Here is a 17794-nt window from a genome sequence, read left to right on the forward strand (position 1 = left end):
ATCATTATCAGTGGTTTTAAAGTGGTTTTATTATTTCATATTGTGATCAGTTACCTGGCAACAGGATCGAAGGTCAGACGTTTACAAAGACACTAAAAGTAAAACTAAACTACTGATAAAAATATCCTCAATAAGCTGTTTAATATTTAACTTATCAAGTAAGTACACAAACATTTGTAAATATCTAATTCAGTTTCCACTCTCATTAGTATCGAGGACTGAAGACTTTCCTTTTTATATGACTTTAATTGTGACTGTCTTTGACACATATGACAACCCAGTCTCACATCAAATTGTGACATAGTCACGTTTGTCCACGATGCAAAACGTTACAATCTCACAATTTGGCCCTGAAAATTGTGAGATGCTCACGTTTTTTCCCCCAATTCTTTTGTATTGGTCTGACGAAGGGTCACGTGACTGCTTGCTGCAGGCTTCTCAAAATGAAAACATGGCGGCTATTCCTTTTATTTTCCGTGGAAAATGCATTATTTTAAGATAGTTTGGACAGAAAAAACATTTTGATGACATTTTTAGTGAGAAATATATATAACACTTTCACATTATCCATTCAGTTATTGGAAATGATCTGTGGTTTGGTTTGTTTTTACGCTGAATTTCACTTCACGGCATTAAATTGTGACAGTGTCACATTTTGTACGTTATGCTGGTTGATTAGGACGCTGCCAAAAACGAAAACAAGCGGTGTGCTTATTTTTGTATTGTTGCATTGTGTAATTTTTTGAGTTGTTAAATCATTTATATAACTCTTGGTGATTACTGCTAGTTACTGAGATGTCTTCCCCGGCCGTTCATTAGTTGACGTGCTTCGCTCCCTTGTTAACAAGTTGCATTTCAATGATCCACAAGTCTCTCGTTGTCAATGCAAACAACCGTATTTATTTCCATGAACGTGCTTTTACCACAATCATTTGTTGAGCTCATCCATACACCAGTCAGCGCACAGCGATCTAAAAACTTTATTCCTGCCCACAACAAGATCCCCCTGTCTTTCTTTAGCCCGTGGAAGCGTCCATAGCAACCACCATAGCAACGGTGGGAAACGTAACAGTTCCACTCCAAGACGTGAAAGATTCATCGTAATAACAAACCAAAGAGCACACACAAGAACTGAACGAATACTGTGAAATTAAAATGTATATTTTTTTGGTGTCGCTGTAATGCCTGAGGCTTTGCTGCTGTCCGCTTTCTGACCGTGGTCGGCAAAACACAGGGGAGAACGACGTGCAGAACCTGCTGCACCTTTCTTCTTCGGTGGTGTCTGTGTAAAACAATGTCCAACATGCAAACAGCACACCTAGCGCCATGAAGCACAAAATGCAGGTGTAAATCAATGACATCTTACAATTACGATGTCCTGTCTTTTAACTAATAAAGACACATATATAAAGAACTTTACATCAGTTTGTTTGTTTGTTTGTTTGTTTGTTTTATTAAGATCCCCTATCAGCTTTTGCAAAGCAGCAGCTATTCTCCCTGGGGTCTTCATAATTTCATTTGTGACAACACCAAAAAGCAACATGTACACAAAATACATACAAATCAAATTACAAAATACATAAACAATACATACAAAAATACACGTATACAATACAAATAACATACATATACAAAACCTGTACTAACCAAAAGCATACAACACATAATACTCCCACCTTGAATTATAAAAATAAACTTTTCTTCTTCAAAGATACCATGACCTAACAGTAATAATTAAAGAATAATCTACCTCAGAAACCAACCATAACATGAATCACATAAACAGTGACATTACAGTCACTACATTTAAGTTTAAGATTTAATTTAATGAATGATTGTATTTTACAAATTTCTATTCCCAAGCAACCCACTAAATTAATAACTAAAATTTTGTGCTACATAATGCTCTTTTAGTTTTATTTTAAAGTTTTCAATAGTCCCCATTTTTGAGAAAATCCGGATGTTATCGCTCGCTCCCGACAAAAGCATCAGTTTTTTAAAATATTTTGGATTTCAATTAATTAGACAATGAACAAATTGGCGTAATTTCCTGGTGGGTGTGTTTATGCAGCCTATTAAACACTTTTTCCCCATGAAATAAAGTACAATCCATACATCATGGTCCAGTGTTCATTGTTTGTTTTGTTCACTGACATAGTGCAATAAAGTTTTGTTTTTAAACCATCCAGTACCGTAATGAATATTGAATGAATATGGCATCTCGTTTACATCTCTAATTAAGGAGCAAGAAATTTACTGATGTTGATTTATGATTCAAGACAAGCAGAGGACACACTGTGTGCACCTTTAATGTCCAAAAGGCCAATTAAGGTCAAAATCTCACAGATTCTTTGACCAATTTGGACCAACCTGCACACGTTTGATATTGGGTCCTAAACCAATACTGGTGTACGTTTTCAGACCACCAGGACCTACAACGGCAAAATAGGAGCAAAAAAGACACTGGAACAGGGGCCTTTGTTAAAATGAATGAGAAACAATGTGAGAACATCAATCAAAGTGCACCAAAGTGCATAAAGTCATAGAACAGGGTGTGCTGAATGCTCTGGGAGCAAGTCTGCAGTGAAAACACCTTTGAAGGGGTCAAGGGTCACTAAATCTGAAGACTTCAAATGAAGGAGACATTTTGTGCAACATATCAAGTATCATAAAAGTCATTCCCAGTGGAATTCAAGTCTGATATTGTGTGGGACTATTCAGAGCAGTCACATGAAGCACTGTATCTGTTTTCAAGGGTCTAGCCCCACGGGAACCCGCGTTTTTCAGCAGTGAGGCCTGCTAGTAGTGATGAAGCCTGAGGCCGTCAAACGTGTAAAAATCATTCCTGCTCGGTCATTTTTGGGTCTAGTGACACCAAATCGGACACACTACTACTAGACCACCTCCTGACCTTGCATATTTTTTTTCAGAGAGTTAGCTCAAAAGGGGCCCGAGCACAGCCCTGTTTCTTACTCTACGATTAACCCTTTAATGTCCAAATGCTTCAAAACGGGCTAAAAAGGTCAAAATCTCACACAATCCTTCACCAATTTGGACCAAACTGCACAGGTTCTATATACAGAGGCTAATGTGAACGCTCATGCATCTTTTCAGACCTCCAGGGGCCCTGAAGAAGGAATGAGGGCCAAAAAAAACCAAAGTGCATTTTTTCAGTTCTCCATACTTCTATCCATGGTTGTGCTGTTTTCATAGAGGCACACAACTTTATATTGCAGTAAAAACAATGAGCCCAGGGGGATTTAAAATACGACTGGAGCAACTAGAAACTACTTCAGGGAGTTAATGACACACCAGCATAGCAACACAACTACAGCAACAACAAATAACACAACATCTACAGAGAAACATATCATTATTGCTCTCCTCATTATTACAAAATATACATACTCTTTATATATGAGGAACCATAAACACGCTAAAGACACAATAAAGTAGCCAAAAAAGGTAACGAATAAAGTTTCACACAAACAGACCTAAGTTTTGTGTGTGTGGGCAAAGTGTTCTTTTCAGAGTCAGTCAGCGCGGCACAGTGAGGTGCACCAAAGAAAATTAATGATAAAATGATGACTAAATGCTGAGATGTTATGATGAATAAAACAAAGATTTTTCAGTGATGGAATATTCTTTTCCACTTGTACAATGACTGCAAGGAAATTGTGCTGCAACCAAACAGCAAACTCTTTGAATGAACAATAAAGGCAACATGGAAATGCAGAAAATTACAGTTTGTCAAACGTCTGCTTGAAGCTGCTTCAAAAATCTCTATGGATCCCTGCTTTAAAATGTCCAAGTTTACAGCAGTCTTTTTTGCTCCTATTTTGCCGTTGTAGGTCCTGGTGGTCTGAAACCGTACAGCAGTATTTCTGTAGGACCCAATATCAAGCATGTGCAGGTTGGTCCAAATCGGTCAAAGAATCTGTGAGATTTTGACCTTAATTGGCCTTTTGGACATTAAAGGGACACACTTCCAAACTTCAACATGGCACCATTTGGCCCCCTGTTGACCTAGGAGGCTGATATTGTATATACCGACTCACAAGGGGCCCTAGTACTTGTGGTTAAAATTTCGTCCCGTTCGGGTAAAAAATGAGGGTGAGGGTCTAATTCCACTGGCAGAAGGCTCTCAGGGTCAATAAGTCGAACAAGACCTGATTTTCCAACATGAACATTTGGTCAGATTTTTCTACTGGGACCCTGGGGCTGATCTTTTAGTATGTTGTACTAGGCTATATTTGGAGCTGAACTGTGGTGGTTTGGTGTCTCTGTGACCTTCCTGTGACCCCTGGCGCAGGGTCAAAATGTCACATTTTTGGACATTGAAGCCCCATAAATTAGCATCAAATGAGCTGAAACTTTTAGGGGTGATTCAGGTGACCTTGGTGAACAATTGATCTGAAGCACAAGTCTGTATGTCGTTCCTGGAGCTACTTCCGGTTTGGGAGGGGCTAGCAAAACAGTTCCAGTGGATTTAGATTTTAGATGTTTCAGAGGTACCAGATCCCAGGTTTCAGCTCTCTGAGTGTTACAGAAGAGAAATGAGAGCAAAAGAGGGACAACTATTGAAAAAAGTGTTTTTTTTGGCCCTCATTCCTTCTTCAGGGCCCCCGGAGGTCTGAAAAGATGCATGAGCGTTCACATTAGCCTCTGTATATAGAACCTGTGCAGTTTGGTCCAAATTGGTGAAGGATTGTGTGAGATTTTGACCTTTTTAGCTCGTTTTGAAGCATTTGGACATTAAAGGGTTAACCGTAGAGTAAGAAACAGGGCCGTGCTCGGGCCCCTTTTGAGCTAACTCTCTGAAAAAAAATATGCAAGGTCAGGAGGTGGTCTAGTAGTAGTGTGTCCGATTTGGTGTCACTAGACCCAAAAATGACCGAGCAGGAATGATTTTTACACGTTTGACGGCCTCAGGCTTCATCACTACTAGCAGGCCTCACTGCTGAAAAAAGCAAGTTCCCATGGAGCTAGACCCTTGAAAACAGATACAGTGCTTCATGTGACTGCTCTGAATAGTCCCACACAATATCAGACTTGAATTCCACTGGGAATGACTTTTATGATACTTGATATGTTGCACAAAATGTCTCCTTCATTTGAAGTCTTCAGATTTAGTGACCCTTGACCCCTTCAAAGGTGTTTTCACTGCAGACTTGCTCCCAGAGCATTCAGCACACCCTGTTCTATGACTTTATGCACTTTGGTGCACTTTGATTGATGTTCTCACACTGTTTCTCATTCATTTTAACAAAGGCCCCTGTTCCAGTGTCTTTTTTGCTCCTATTTTGCCGTTGTAGGTCCTGGTGGTCTGAAAACGTACACCAGTATTGGTTTAGGACCCAATATCAAGCATGTGCAGGTTGGTCCAAATTGGTCAAAGAATCTGTGAGATTTTGACCTTAATTGGCCTTTTGGACATTAAAGGGGCACACAGTGTGTCCTCTGCTTGTCTTGAATCATAAATCAACATCAGTAAATTTCTTGCTCCTTAATTAGAGATGTAAACGAGATGCCATATTCATTCAATAGTCATTACGGTACTGGATGGTTTAAAAACAAAACTTTATTGCACTATGTCAGTGAACAAAACAAACAATGAACACTGGACCATGATGTATGGATTGTACTTTATTTCATGGGGAAAAAAGTGTTTAATAGGCTGCATAAACACACCCACCAGGAAATTACGCCAATTTGTTCATTGTCTAATTAATCGAAATCCAAAATATTTTAAAAAACTGATGCTTTTGTCGGGAGCGAGCGATAACATCCGGATTTTCTCAAAAATGGGGACTATTGAAAACTTTAAAATAAAACTAAAAGAGCATTACGTAGCACAAAATTTTAGTTATTAGTTTAGTGGGTTGCTTGGGAATAGAAATTTGTAAAATACAATAATTCATTAAATTAAATCTTAAACTTAAATGTAGTGACTGTAATGTCACTGTTTATGTGATTTATGTTATGGTTGGTTTCTGAGGTAGATTATTCTTTAATTATTACTGTTAGGTCATGGTATCTTTGAAGAAGAACATTTTATTTTTATAATTCAAGGTGGGAGTATTATGTGTTGTATGCTTTTGGTTAGGACAGGTTTTGTATATGTATGTTATTTGTATTGTATACGTGTATTTTTGTATGTATTGTTTATGTATTTTGTAATTTGATTTGTATGTATTTTGTGTACATGTTGCTTTTTGGTGTTGTCACAAATGAAATTATGAAGACCCCAGGGAGAATAGCTGCTGCTTTGCAAAAGCTGATAGGGGATCTTAATAAAACAAACAAACAAACAAACAAACAAACTGATGTAAAGTTCTTTATATATGTGTCTTTATTAGTTAAAAGACAGGACATCGTAATTGTAAGATGTCATTGATTTACACCTGCATTTTGTGCTTCATGGCGCTAGGTGTGCTGTTTGCATGTTGGACATTGTTTTACACAGACACCACCGAAGAAGAAAGTGCAGCAGGTTCTGCACGTCGTTCTCCCCTGTGTTTTGCCGACCACGGTCAGAAAGCGGACAGCAGCAAAGCCTCAGGCATTACAGCGACACCAAAAAAATATACATTTTAATTTCACAGTATTCGTTCAGTTCTTGTGTGTGCTCTTTGGTTTGTTATTACGATGAATCTTTCACGTCTTGGAGTGGAACTGTTACGTTTCCCACCGTTGCTATGGTGGTTGCTATGGACGCTTCCACGGGCTAAAGAAAGACAGGGGGATCTTGTTGTGGGCAGGAATAAAGTTTTTAGATCGCTGTGCGCTGACTGGTGTATGGATGAGCTCAACAAATGATTGTGGTAAAAGCACGTTCATGGAAATAAATACGGTTGTTTGCATTGACAACGAGAGACTTGTGGATCATTGAAATGCAACTTGTTAACAAGGGAGCGAAGCACGTCAACTGATGAAAGGCCGGGGAAGACATCTCAGTAACTAGCAGTAATCACCAAGAGTTACATAAATGATTTAACAACTCAAAAAATTACACAATGCAACAATACAAAAATAAACACACCGCTTGTTTTCGTTTTTGGCAGCGTCCTAATCAACCAGCATAACGTACAAAATGTGACACTGTCACAATTTAATGCCGTGAAGTGAAATTCAGTGTAAAAACAATCCAAACCACAGATCATTTCCAATAACTGAATGGATAATGTGAAAGTGTTATATACATTTCTCACTAAAAATGTCATCAAAATGTTTTTTTCTGTCCAAACTATCTTAAAATAATGCATTTTCCACGGAAAATAAAAGGAATAGCCGCCATGTTTTCATTTTGAGAAGCCTGCAGCAAGCAGTCACGTGACCCTTCGTCAGACCAATAGAAAAGAATTGGGGGGAAAAAACGTGAGCATCTCACAATTTTCAGGGCCAAATTGTGAGATTGTAACGTTTTGCATCGTGGACAAACGTGACTATGTCACAATTTGATGTGAGACTGGGTTGCATATGAATACAAATAATTCAACAGAATCTGTGAGGAAACATAACATGAGAACACTTGAAGGTTTGTGAGGTCAACATCATTTACAATCCATATTGCTGATAAGAGCCATAATGATGTCAATGATTTACAGACTTTTCTGCAGTCAGTTAAAATGAGCGAGACACCGAACAACAGGTACGTCTATTTCTGACTTATTTTTTTCTGTTTTTCATTGTTCATCTAACTGCTACTAGAAGGTCCTAAATTCTGTTTCATTGGTTAGAAGAACATCTTGTCTTAATTCAGACAATTCAAGAAACTTTGAAGTTGATTTTAAAGTCTCAGTAGAAAAGCAGTATATATAGATCGTATGTTAGAGACAGCTGAAGTGTCATTACTGTCGAAGCTTTAATTTTTTGTGTGTTTTTGAACAGCAGCCTATTAGTTTCAAACAAACATGTAGCATATTAGGAACCTTTACTGTTTCATATGATAACAGATATGGACTTTCTACGACAGAAAGTGTTCTTTTGTTTGCTGTAATATTGAACAACACTGCCAGCGTCATCATTTTTCCACTAAAAAACAGTCCTTGTCTGAACAAAACTAAAACCATAATTTAACATCATTTTCATCTGTGCTGACAAAAGTTCAGGTAAAGCACTGTTTTTACTGCTGTAGCAGGATGAATGAGTGCTGCATCCTGGCTTTGGGTTGGCTGGTGTTTAGCTCCTGTGACTTGTATTAACCAATCATGTTAGAGGACACACTATACAGGTGGGCAATGGTTACTCACCGTTCTCTTGCTTTGACATCAGGGGCATGCCTCCACCCGTCTCACCTCTTGTTTACATTTTTGCCGGCAGGTATGGTAGCATTCGCTGCATCGTTTGCCATTTGTTTAAGGTTGTTTTCATGTGTTGTGGTTATAGTAGCCAGTTATTATCCTCATAGAGTCTCCGTGGTGCGTCAGAAGTGAGCCGCACACAGGCTGCGTTTTGTGTGTGTGTCCAGTCCGACCCGTGAGCCGCTCATGGTCCGTTACCAGTAAGTCCCTTTTGCTTGCTGTCGCTTACTGTGGTTATGTTGCATGCATGTAACAGCTTGTTATTTTAGGCTGTTACTTTAGCTGCAGTAGTTCCCTGTTCTCTCCTTCTGGACCGATGCACTGACTGGTGTGGCCACTGTTTGTCTGGAGCTGTGCACGCTGGATCAGACGCAGGAAACGCTGCTGTTTTGCCTTCGTAGGTTTTTTTTGGCCTTAGTGGGTTTATTTGACATTAGTGGGTTTATTTGGCCAACGTGGGTCTGCTTTTCCGACAGTTCGGTAAAGTTGGAAAGATATTCACAGATTCGGTCTTCCGGCATCAATAACTCATGAGATATATGTTGTCAAAACACGAACGATGCCTCTTTCAAATCGTTGTAAGGTGGACAATGTGCTACAAGAAGTTTTATCAGAAGTCGCTGTCTTTCAAACTGCAGAAATAACATTGGCGTCTATGAGCAGCCAGCGGTTTGACGAGTGAACAGGGATCGTCTGCAAATAGCAAAACTGCTGCAACAGCAAAAAGAGACACTACACAAATATTCAATAACTTCGCTCTTATACACTGTAGAGCCACCAAAATCACTGTAGCCATGAATGGACTGCGGCTGGTCATACTACAGCTCTTGGTTTGGCGCTAAATCAAAAATCTGAATTTTAAGGAACTTTTATTTTTATTATTATTACTTTATTAGTAATAAAATTCAATAACTTCACTCTTACACACTGTACAGTCACCAAAGTCTCTGGAGCCATCAATGGGCTCCTGCTGGTCATACTACAACTCTTGGTTTGGCGCTAAATCAAAATCTGAATTTTAAGGATTTTTTTAAATTACTTTATTAGTAATAAAATTCAATAACTTCACTGTTACAGACTGCACAGTCAACAGAGTCTCTGGAGTCATCAGTGGGCTCCTGCTGGTCATAGTACAGCTCTTGCTTTGTTGCTAAATCAAAAGTCTGAATTTTAAGAAATTTTTATGTTTATTATTATTATATTAGTAATAAAATTCAATAATTTCACGCAAACACATAGTAGTCACCAAAGTCTCTGGAGTCATCGATGGGCTCCTGCTGGTCATACTACAACTCTTGCTTTGGTGTTAAATTAAAATCTGAATTTTAAGGAATTTTTATGTTATTAGTAATACAAAAATACCCCCTTGGTATTGTGTGGTGTGCAACAGCCACAGTTGAAGAGGCTGTAGAGAAGTTAGGGTCTTATCAGACATAAGAGGGTTTTAGTCTGGGGTAAGGAACCAAAGCTGTTTCAAAAATAATTCCAGAAAAAATGTCCATTGTTTTGAATTAGATTTGTTGTGACAGATTTTTTATAACGGATAAAAATGATCAACCACTGTTTTTAGGGACTCAGTTTTATTACATTTGGGTTGTTTATTGCCATATGATGTTGTGTATAATATTTAGTGTGTGTGCTTGTATGTGAAGTTTAAGGACTGAGTAAACTAGCTTTGATGGCACTTTTCTTGATGTATGTGGTATATTTTACACTCCACAAAAATATAAACACAACACTTTTGTTTTTGCTCCCATTTTTTATGAGATGAACTCAAAGATCTAAAACTTTTTCCATGTACACAATATCACCATTTCTCTCAAATATTGTTCACAAATCTGTCTAAATCTGTGATAGTGAGCACTTCTCCTTTGCTGAGATAATCCATCCACCTCACAGGCCCATTGATGACTCCAGTGACTTTGGTGATTGTACAGTGTACAAGAGTAAAGTTATTGAATTTTATTACTAATAAAATAATAATAATAAACATAAAAATTCCTTAAAATTCAGATTTTTTGATTTAGCAACAAACCAAGAGCTGTACTATGACCAGCAGGAGCCCATTGATGACTCCAGAGACTTTGGTGACTGTACAGTGTGTAAGAGTGAAGTTATTGAATTTTATTACTAATAAAGTATTAATAATAAAAATAAAAATTCCTTAAAATTCAGATTTTTGATTTCACGCCAAACCAAGAGCTGTAGTATGACCAGCCGCAGTCCATTCATGGCTACAGTGATTTTGGTGGCTCTACAGTGTATAAGAGTGAAGTTATTGAATATTTGTGTAGTGTCTGTTTTTGCTGTTGCAGCGGTTTTGCTATTTGCAGACGATCCCTGTTCACTCGTCAAACCGCCGGCTGCTCATAGACGCCAATGTTATTTCTGCAGCTTGAAAGACAGCGACTTCTGATAAAACTGTTCTTGTGGCACATTGTCCACCTTACAACGATTTGAAAGAGGCATCGTTCATGTTTTGACAACATATATCTCATGAGTTATTGATGCCGGAAGTCCGAATCTGTGAATATCTTTCCAACTTCACCGAACTTTTGCCAACGCAAAAGTTAGGTGAAGAGACTAGGACTAGGACTTTGGTGGCTCTAAGCAAGATTTTTTTTGTGGCCCCAAAACATGCACAGGGCAACTACCAAATCACGTGCACAGCTTGTAATTGGGTTAAAACACACATGCACATGATTAACAGCAAATGTTCAGCCCACTCCTGAACTTCCTTTTTGGAGCCATGATGCCATCTCTAGTGCTACTGCTTTTCCATCTGTGGCTTCTCCAGACCAGTGTAATCGATCAAGTTTGAAACGGTGCCGTGGTGTCACAGTAGCCTAACTTACACACGAAGCATGGAGTCACCAACTGACTGATGGATTATTTTTTCTTTCCTGTATTTTTCCTGTATAGTTTTCTAATAAGTCAGTTTAAATTGATATGTTACCATGATGATTTATGTTTTATTGGAATAAAGACAGGCATGGGCGTAACTACCATCTCAGAAGTGAGGGGGACAAATTTTTCAGAGTGATTTATCATTCTCTTACATTTAATTGCACCGTCCTTAGTGGCTAAAGAACCACATAATCCCTAACAGCCACAGTACAATACCAGGGGACCAACTAGGCTAGTTCTTTAAACTATAAAGTATAAAACTTTAAACTATAAAATCTAAAGTTTCAGTGGCCAAACTCTAGTTAAGTTGACAACAATGTCCCTTGAACATCTACTGGACGAGTAGCCAAAGGTGCCAAACACTGAACATGAAATGATCAGTACTGCCTGGTTTCTCCCTGCAATAAATATCTTATTTTCAGGAAGTTATAATCTCTCCTTACCTGTAAAGACCCTACATCCTTGTCCCTGCTGCTGGCCTCTGATCCATCTCCTCCCTGACTCTGCTCTTTCTGTTATGGCAATAAACATAAAAAAGGTGGTAAGAAAAATTCTGAAATAGCATTAGGAAGAGTAAAAATTGCAGTATAATTTAACCTCAAAATCACTTTAACCCATGGATACATATTTTTGTCTCAGCCACTTACACACGTGGACAAAATTGTTGGTACCCCTCAGTTAAAGAAGGAAAAACCCACAATTCTCACTGAAATCACTTGAAACTCACAAAAGTAACAATAAATAAAAATTTATTGAAAATCAAATAATCAAAATCAGCCATCACTTTTGAATTGTTGATTAACATAATTATTTAAAAAAACAAACTAATGAAATAGGGCTGGACAAAAATGATGGTACCCATAACTTAATATTTTGTTGCACAACCTTTTGAGGCAATCACTGCAATTAAACGATTTCTGTATTTGTCAATGAGCGTTCTGCAGCTGTCAACAGGTATTTTGGCCCACTCCTCATGAGCAAACAGCTCCAGTTGTCTCAGGTTTGATGGGTGTCTTCTCCAAATGGCATGTTTCAGCTCCTTCCACATATGTTCAATGGGATTCAGATCTGGGCTCATAGAAGGCCACTTTAGAATAGTCCAACGCTTTTCTCTCAGCCATTCTTGGGTGTTTTTGGCTGTGTGTTTTGGATCGTTGTCCTGTTGGAAGACCCATGACCTGCGACTGAGACCAAGCTTTCTGACACTAGGCAGCACATTTCTCTCCAGAATGCCTTGATAGTCTTCAGATTTCATCGTACCTTGCACACTTTCAAGACACCCTGTGCCAGATGCAGCAAAGCAGCCCCAAAACATTACTGAGCCTCCTCCATGTTTCACCGTAGGGACAGTGTTCTTTTCTTCGTATGCTTGGTTTTTGAGTCTATGAACATAGAGTTGATGTGCCTTACCAAAAAGCTCCAGTTTGGTCTCATCTGTCCAAAGGACATTCTCCCAGAAGCTTTGTGGCTTGTCAACATGCATTTTTGCAAATTCCAGTCTCGCTTTTTTATGAGTTTTTTTCAGCAGTGGTGTCCTCCTTGGTCGTCTCCCATGAAGTCCACTTTGGCTCAAACAACGACGAATGGTGCGATCTGACACTGATGTACCTTGGCCTTGGAGTTCAGCTTTAATTTCTTTGGAGGTTGCTCTGGGCTCTTTGGATACAATTCCAACGATCCGTCTCTTCAATTTGTCATCAATTTTCCTCTTGCGGCCACATCCAGGGAGGTTGGCTACTGTCCCGTGGGTCTTGAACTTCTGAACAATATGAGCCACTGTTGTCACAGGAACTTCAAGCTGTTTAGAGATGGTCTTATAGCCTTTACCTTTAAGATGTTTGTCTATAATTTTTTTCCGGATGTCCTGGGACAATTCTCTCCTTCGCTTTCTGTTGTCCATGTTCAGTGTGGTACACACCTTTTCACCAAACAGCAGGGTGACTACTTGTCTCCCTTTAAATAGGCAGACTGACTGATTATGAGTTTGGAAACACCTGTGATGTCAATTAAATGACACACCTGAGTTAATCATGTCACTCTGGTCAAATAGTTTTCAATCTTTTATAGAAGTACCATCATTTTTGTCCAGGCCTGTTTCATTAGTTTGTTTTTTAAAATAATTATGTTAATCAACAATTCAAAAGTGATGGCTGTTTTTGATTATTTAATTTTCAATAAATTTTTATTTATTGTTACTTTTGTGAGTTTCAAGTGATTTCAGTGAGAATTGGGGTTTTTTCCTTCTTTAACTGAGGGGTACCAACAATTTTGTCCACGTGTGTATATATTTTTTTTCACCTCTGCAGACCCTGCATGGTCAACATTACTGCTGGCCGCTGCCTCTGGTCCATCTCCTGCCTGACTCTGCTCTTTGTTATGGAAATAATCATTAAAAAATCTGAAAATCAAAATTCTGAGATAGAATTTGAAAGAGAAGCAGTAAAAATAGTTGCAAATTTAACCACTTTTATACCATAGATAGCCTATTCTTTTTTCTCCTCCCTGACTCTCCACTTTTGGGACCAAAAGACTTAAATACATGGAGAGCAATTGTGAGCACATCTTCTGCCCAGAAATGAAAGAGGACTGGGTTTATTCCAAGAATAAACTAATTAGCAGGAATGTAACAGAGGCAGCCACATTTAAATTATTGTTAACCAGCTTAACATATCGATATATTGCCCCGTTTTACCTTGTCATCATTTAGCTAACAAGTCTAACATTGTTTGCATCCAACAAGGTCACACAACTTACACGGTTTGTTTGGAAAGAACTGTGTAAAGTCTTTTGCTTCTTGCTAGCTCTGGCTGGTTTGCTAAACATTACTCCAGACACACGTTCATCACAGCACAGCAGCACGTCTCCTCTGGAACACCTGCGTTAGCATGCGCTCATGGTGCATTCAAAGACGGCTCGGGAAAACACGTTACTGGATGCTAATAATGGGTTTAGCTGTTGTAACGGCTGAAAAAAGTGCCTTGACATGTCTGGGGCTGCGGCTGCCGCCCAATCAGCGACACTGAACTTACAACGCGTGATGGGTGGTTGCCAGGTTAGTCCGAAGCAAGTCATGTTCGATGGCCGTCTGTGGGTCAGACCATCAGACACAGTCAATTCTGGGGCCCCCTAGTGGCGGCGGGGCCCTAAGCAGCCGCTTAAATCGCGTATAGGGAGAGCCGGCCCTGGCCAACAGTATCTGTCTGCAGGTTGCAAGAGAGAGGAGTGTCGCAAAGTAGGCGGACACGCCCACTTTAGCAACAGCTGATTTCGTGATCTCGTTCACGTCAGAAAATACGCAAGATTTTGTTATCACCACTCTACTGTGTAGCGAACGTGCCCTCTGCTGGTCAGAGTTAGACACTGAAGCTGGATAATACAATAATACACACACAATCTCTAAATTTAACATAAAATATCCGTAAAAATCCAATCACACACAATACAAAAGTATCCTAAATGAAATGTAAATTAAATTATGTACAATGAATGCCACACTTAATATATATGTACAATGACTGCCACATGAACATCTAGAAAAATGTTACTGCCTTAAACAAAGCTTCATTAATAATGTCTGTATTACTCCCCAGTCAGACATCAGTGAAATATCATCTTTTAAATAACAAATAATACCAAATATAGATCTCTTCAAAGCACAACAAAGTGGTGAGGTATGAGTGTGTGTGGGATGAAAAATCTAAAGTCTCTGGAGGAATGCCTCAGAGAGGTCAGCTTCTGTATCTTGGGTTCTATTTCTAATAGTTATTACTACATTGTCTTGATGGGGTCATTTTTCTGTAAATGTAAATAAATAATTTATATCACAAGTGTGACATTTTGTGTCAGACTTTATTTGGTTGGATGATGAGAACAGTCAACAACATACACAAGACTGCTTTTGAATATCATAGTCAGGTAACTACATTCATTTACTGATGAAGAATGATAGTCAGCCAGAGCTTTAAAACCATGACAATTGAAGTTAATTACATTCATCACCTTTTTAATATGTGTTGCTCTGCTGAGAAACAAAGTTGATTAAGAGCTCATTGCATCCACTGGCACATGCTCCTGTCAACATTCTAATTTAAAAAATGAAATCTATCAACCAAAAGACAAATAAACAAGCAAACTTTTTCACCAACCTTCAGCCCCTCATTGTCTTCCCAGTCATGATTCTAAATAGATGGAACATTCCAAGATAAACATATCAGAACTACACTCAATGTTTATTGATATAGTCGGTGGTCTTCCAAATGTCCATTTTTTGTCAGTTTGTAAAGGATGCTGCTGATGCAAGCAGCAAGAGTTTCACAAGTTCATGGTGACAATAAGTGAAATTTGAAAAAAGAAAACACTTAATATGTCTTCAAATATCATCTATTATAATATGCATCTCTGTCTCTGTTCAACTGTGGGGATTTTTTTTATTACAGTCTAGATCTCAGCTAGTTCTGATATTATTTCTAGATAGCCCTTGGTCTCTGATCGGCAATGCCGATGTACGATTTATAATATTAGTGTAACTGTTTATTATTGTGTGTCAGGCTTATGACCGGTGGTTCAAACTTACTAATAAAATGAAACAAAGGACAAACATGACAAATACTATGGTGTGCTTCCTAGTGAGACCATTCAGGGGGCCTTAAACCAAGGCTGCCTGTTAGGGTTATTGGTGACAACACTGTCCTTTGAAGAAGGTCTTAATTACACATACATGTAAAGTCGCCATATTATATCACTCATTGTGTTGTTGTCACATATTCTTACATCTGTGTCTTCATCATCTGTTCTTTTCCGCTTCAGTCGGAAAACAGGTGAAAGACGGCCAGAAATCATGTCCCTTCCCTCCTTAGTGAAATGGGCAAACCTTCTCCCATGCCTGAAGAAACAAAAAATAAGCTAAGAAAAATAGTCATAATGCTGAAACGGCCAGCTCGGGATACAATATAACAATATTTTTATCTAACAAAGAAATCTAATCTCCTTTGTTAGATTTTTTTGATCTAACAAAGGTTAAATCAATCATACCCTTCCAGGATTAGGTTTTCCATAATAACGGAACACCACCATCTCCACAGAACTGGCATGTCGTCCTTATAGGAAGAGCACATTCCACAAATCCACAATGATTCACTTCATGTACATGTATGTTGCTGTTACTTTAAATATCCACACTAGTTTGTCAAACTTACAGGAACTGTAACGATCAAATTATCGGTTCAACTTACAACAGTGAAGTCAAATGGAGCACTAAGAATGAGGTACCAGGCGTACTGTGTCAGAAACATTAAACAGGTTAAGGTACTGAAAATATGTTCAGCTAATTGGAAAGTTCCATGTTTGAAAGCTTACCATTATCATAAAAATGCCACAGTCATTTGCATGTGTCTGTCTCGGAAGCCCCTGCACCACGATAGTAAAACAAATATCAAAATGTATCTAATACAATTTATTTTCAAAAGCATGGTATCATGATATTGCTTTGATGGGCCAAGTCAGTTTATATGGGGGTGTATATTAATACTAAAAAAGTTTTGAGCAAAATAGTTACAATATTCACTGCAGGCCACCCTCTTTTTGGGACACAGCATGTTACGATCCAACCTCCAGGGGCTGGCTGGATGCACCCTCCAGCTCCAGCTCCAGCTCCACCTCCCCGGACCAATCGGAGGCAGCCAGCCACCAAGACTGATGGTATGGTGGGTCTTTATAGTCATCAGGTGTGGTGCCTGGCTGCCTCCGATTGGTCCGGGGAGGAGGAGCTGGAGGGTGGTCCAATCAGGATGGCCGAAGGGCGGGGAGAACCAGACGGAAGTGCAGGTCGTCTTCAGCTGTGTGTCATCAGCTGAAACGGCTGGCAGCTGGGGCTCCAAAAGGCTCTACAACAAGCCACAGCTGAACCTACACACAAATCTCCCCCAAACGGAAGGCCCAACAAAGCACCACCTCAGAACGAACGGCACACCAATACTGGTGGCCGTAACACAGCAACAGAGGACACTTGATTCCCATAAATGCAGTTGTATCTTCTGATGAAGTAATGCAATCTTGAAGACTGTTACCTCGATGTCTTTGCCTGTTTTTTCAATCGAGGGACCTGGAACCAGCTGCTTTGCAAGATCACTGTTATTTAAAGAAAATACGGTTACATAATGCCTCTTCTGTATTAGCATATCAACTTAAAACAAAATAATAGCTCTCTTTTCAAGTCTTACTTGACAAATACATAAATACGTAATATGAAATAATGTAAAAAACATATATCAAACACCGAAACATATGGACTGAGCACAGTAGAGAATTTACACGAATTTATAAAACACCCTCGGTACACATAGTACACATATCCAGACAAAAGAGGACGTTTGGTCACCCTATTACAACACACATTGCAACGTTCAGTCATTCTTTTTGTGACGTTTACACAGCAACAGGCTGGTGTACTTCTGTTTCTTCAATGAAGTAATATTACATACTATAATATCGCCTATCACCATAGCTATGAAACAACAACATGCAGCAAGTCGTTCACATTTATTACATGAAATATGCTAAAACTTACGGTGTGGACACGACCCGCC

General features: G+C 38.9%; 1 protein-coding gene and 1 long non-coding RNA gene across 2 annotated transcripts in view; one reads left to right on the top strand and one right to left on the bottom strand.

Moving 5' to 3' along the window:
* Positions 1-17794, top strand: part of LOC110946484 (butyrophilin subfamily 2 member A2-like) — a 417600-nt gene that overhangs the window by 376157 nt on the left and 23649 nt on the right. The window lies entirely within an intron of this gene.
* Positions 15960-17461, bottom strand: LOC127532368 (uncharacterized). Its single transcript, XR_007939750.1, has 3 exons — positions 17276-17461; positions 16242-16616; positions 15960-16092 (listed from the first exon to the last, which is right to left on the bottom strand). It is a non-coding gene; the product is annotated as an uncharacterized LOC127532368 (long non-coding RNA).

This window comes from Acanthochromis polyacanthus, chromosome 23 (assembly GCF_021347895.1).
Source record: "Acanthochromis polyacanthus isolate Apoly-LR-REF ecotype Palm Island chromosome 23, KAUST_Apoly_ChrSc, whole genome shotgun sequence".
NCBI classification, from domain to species: domain Eukaryota; kingdom Metazoa; phylum Chordata; class Actinopteri; family Pomacentridae; genus Acanthochromis; species Acanthochromis polyacanthus.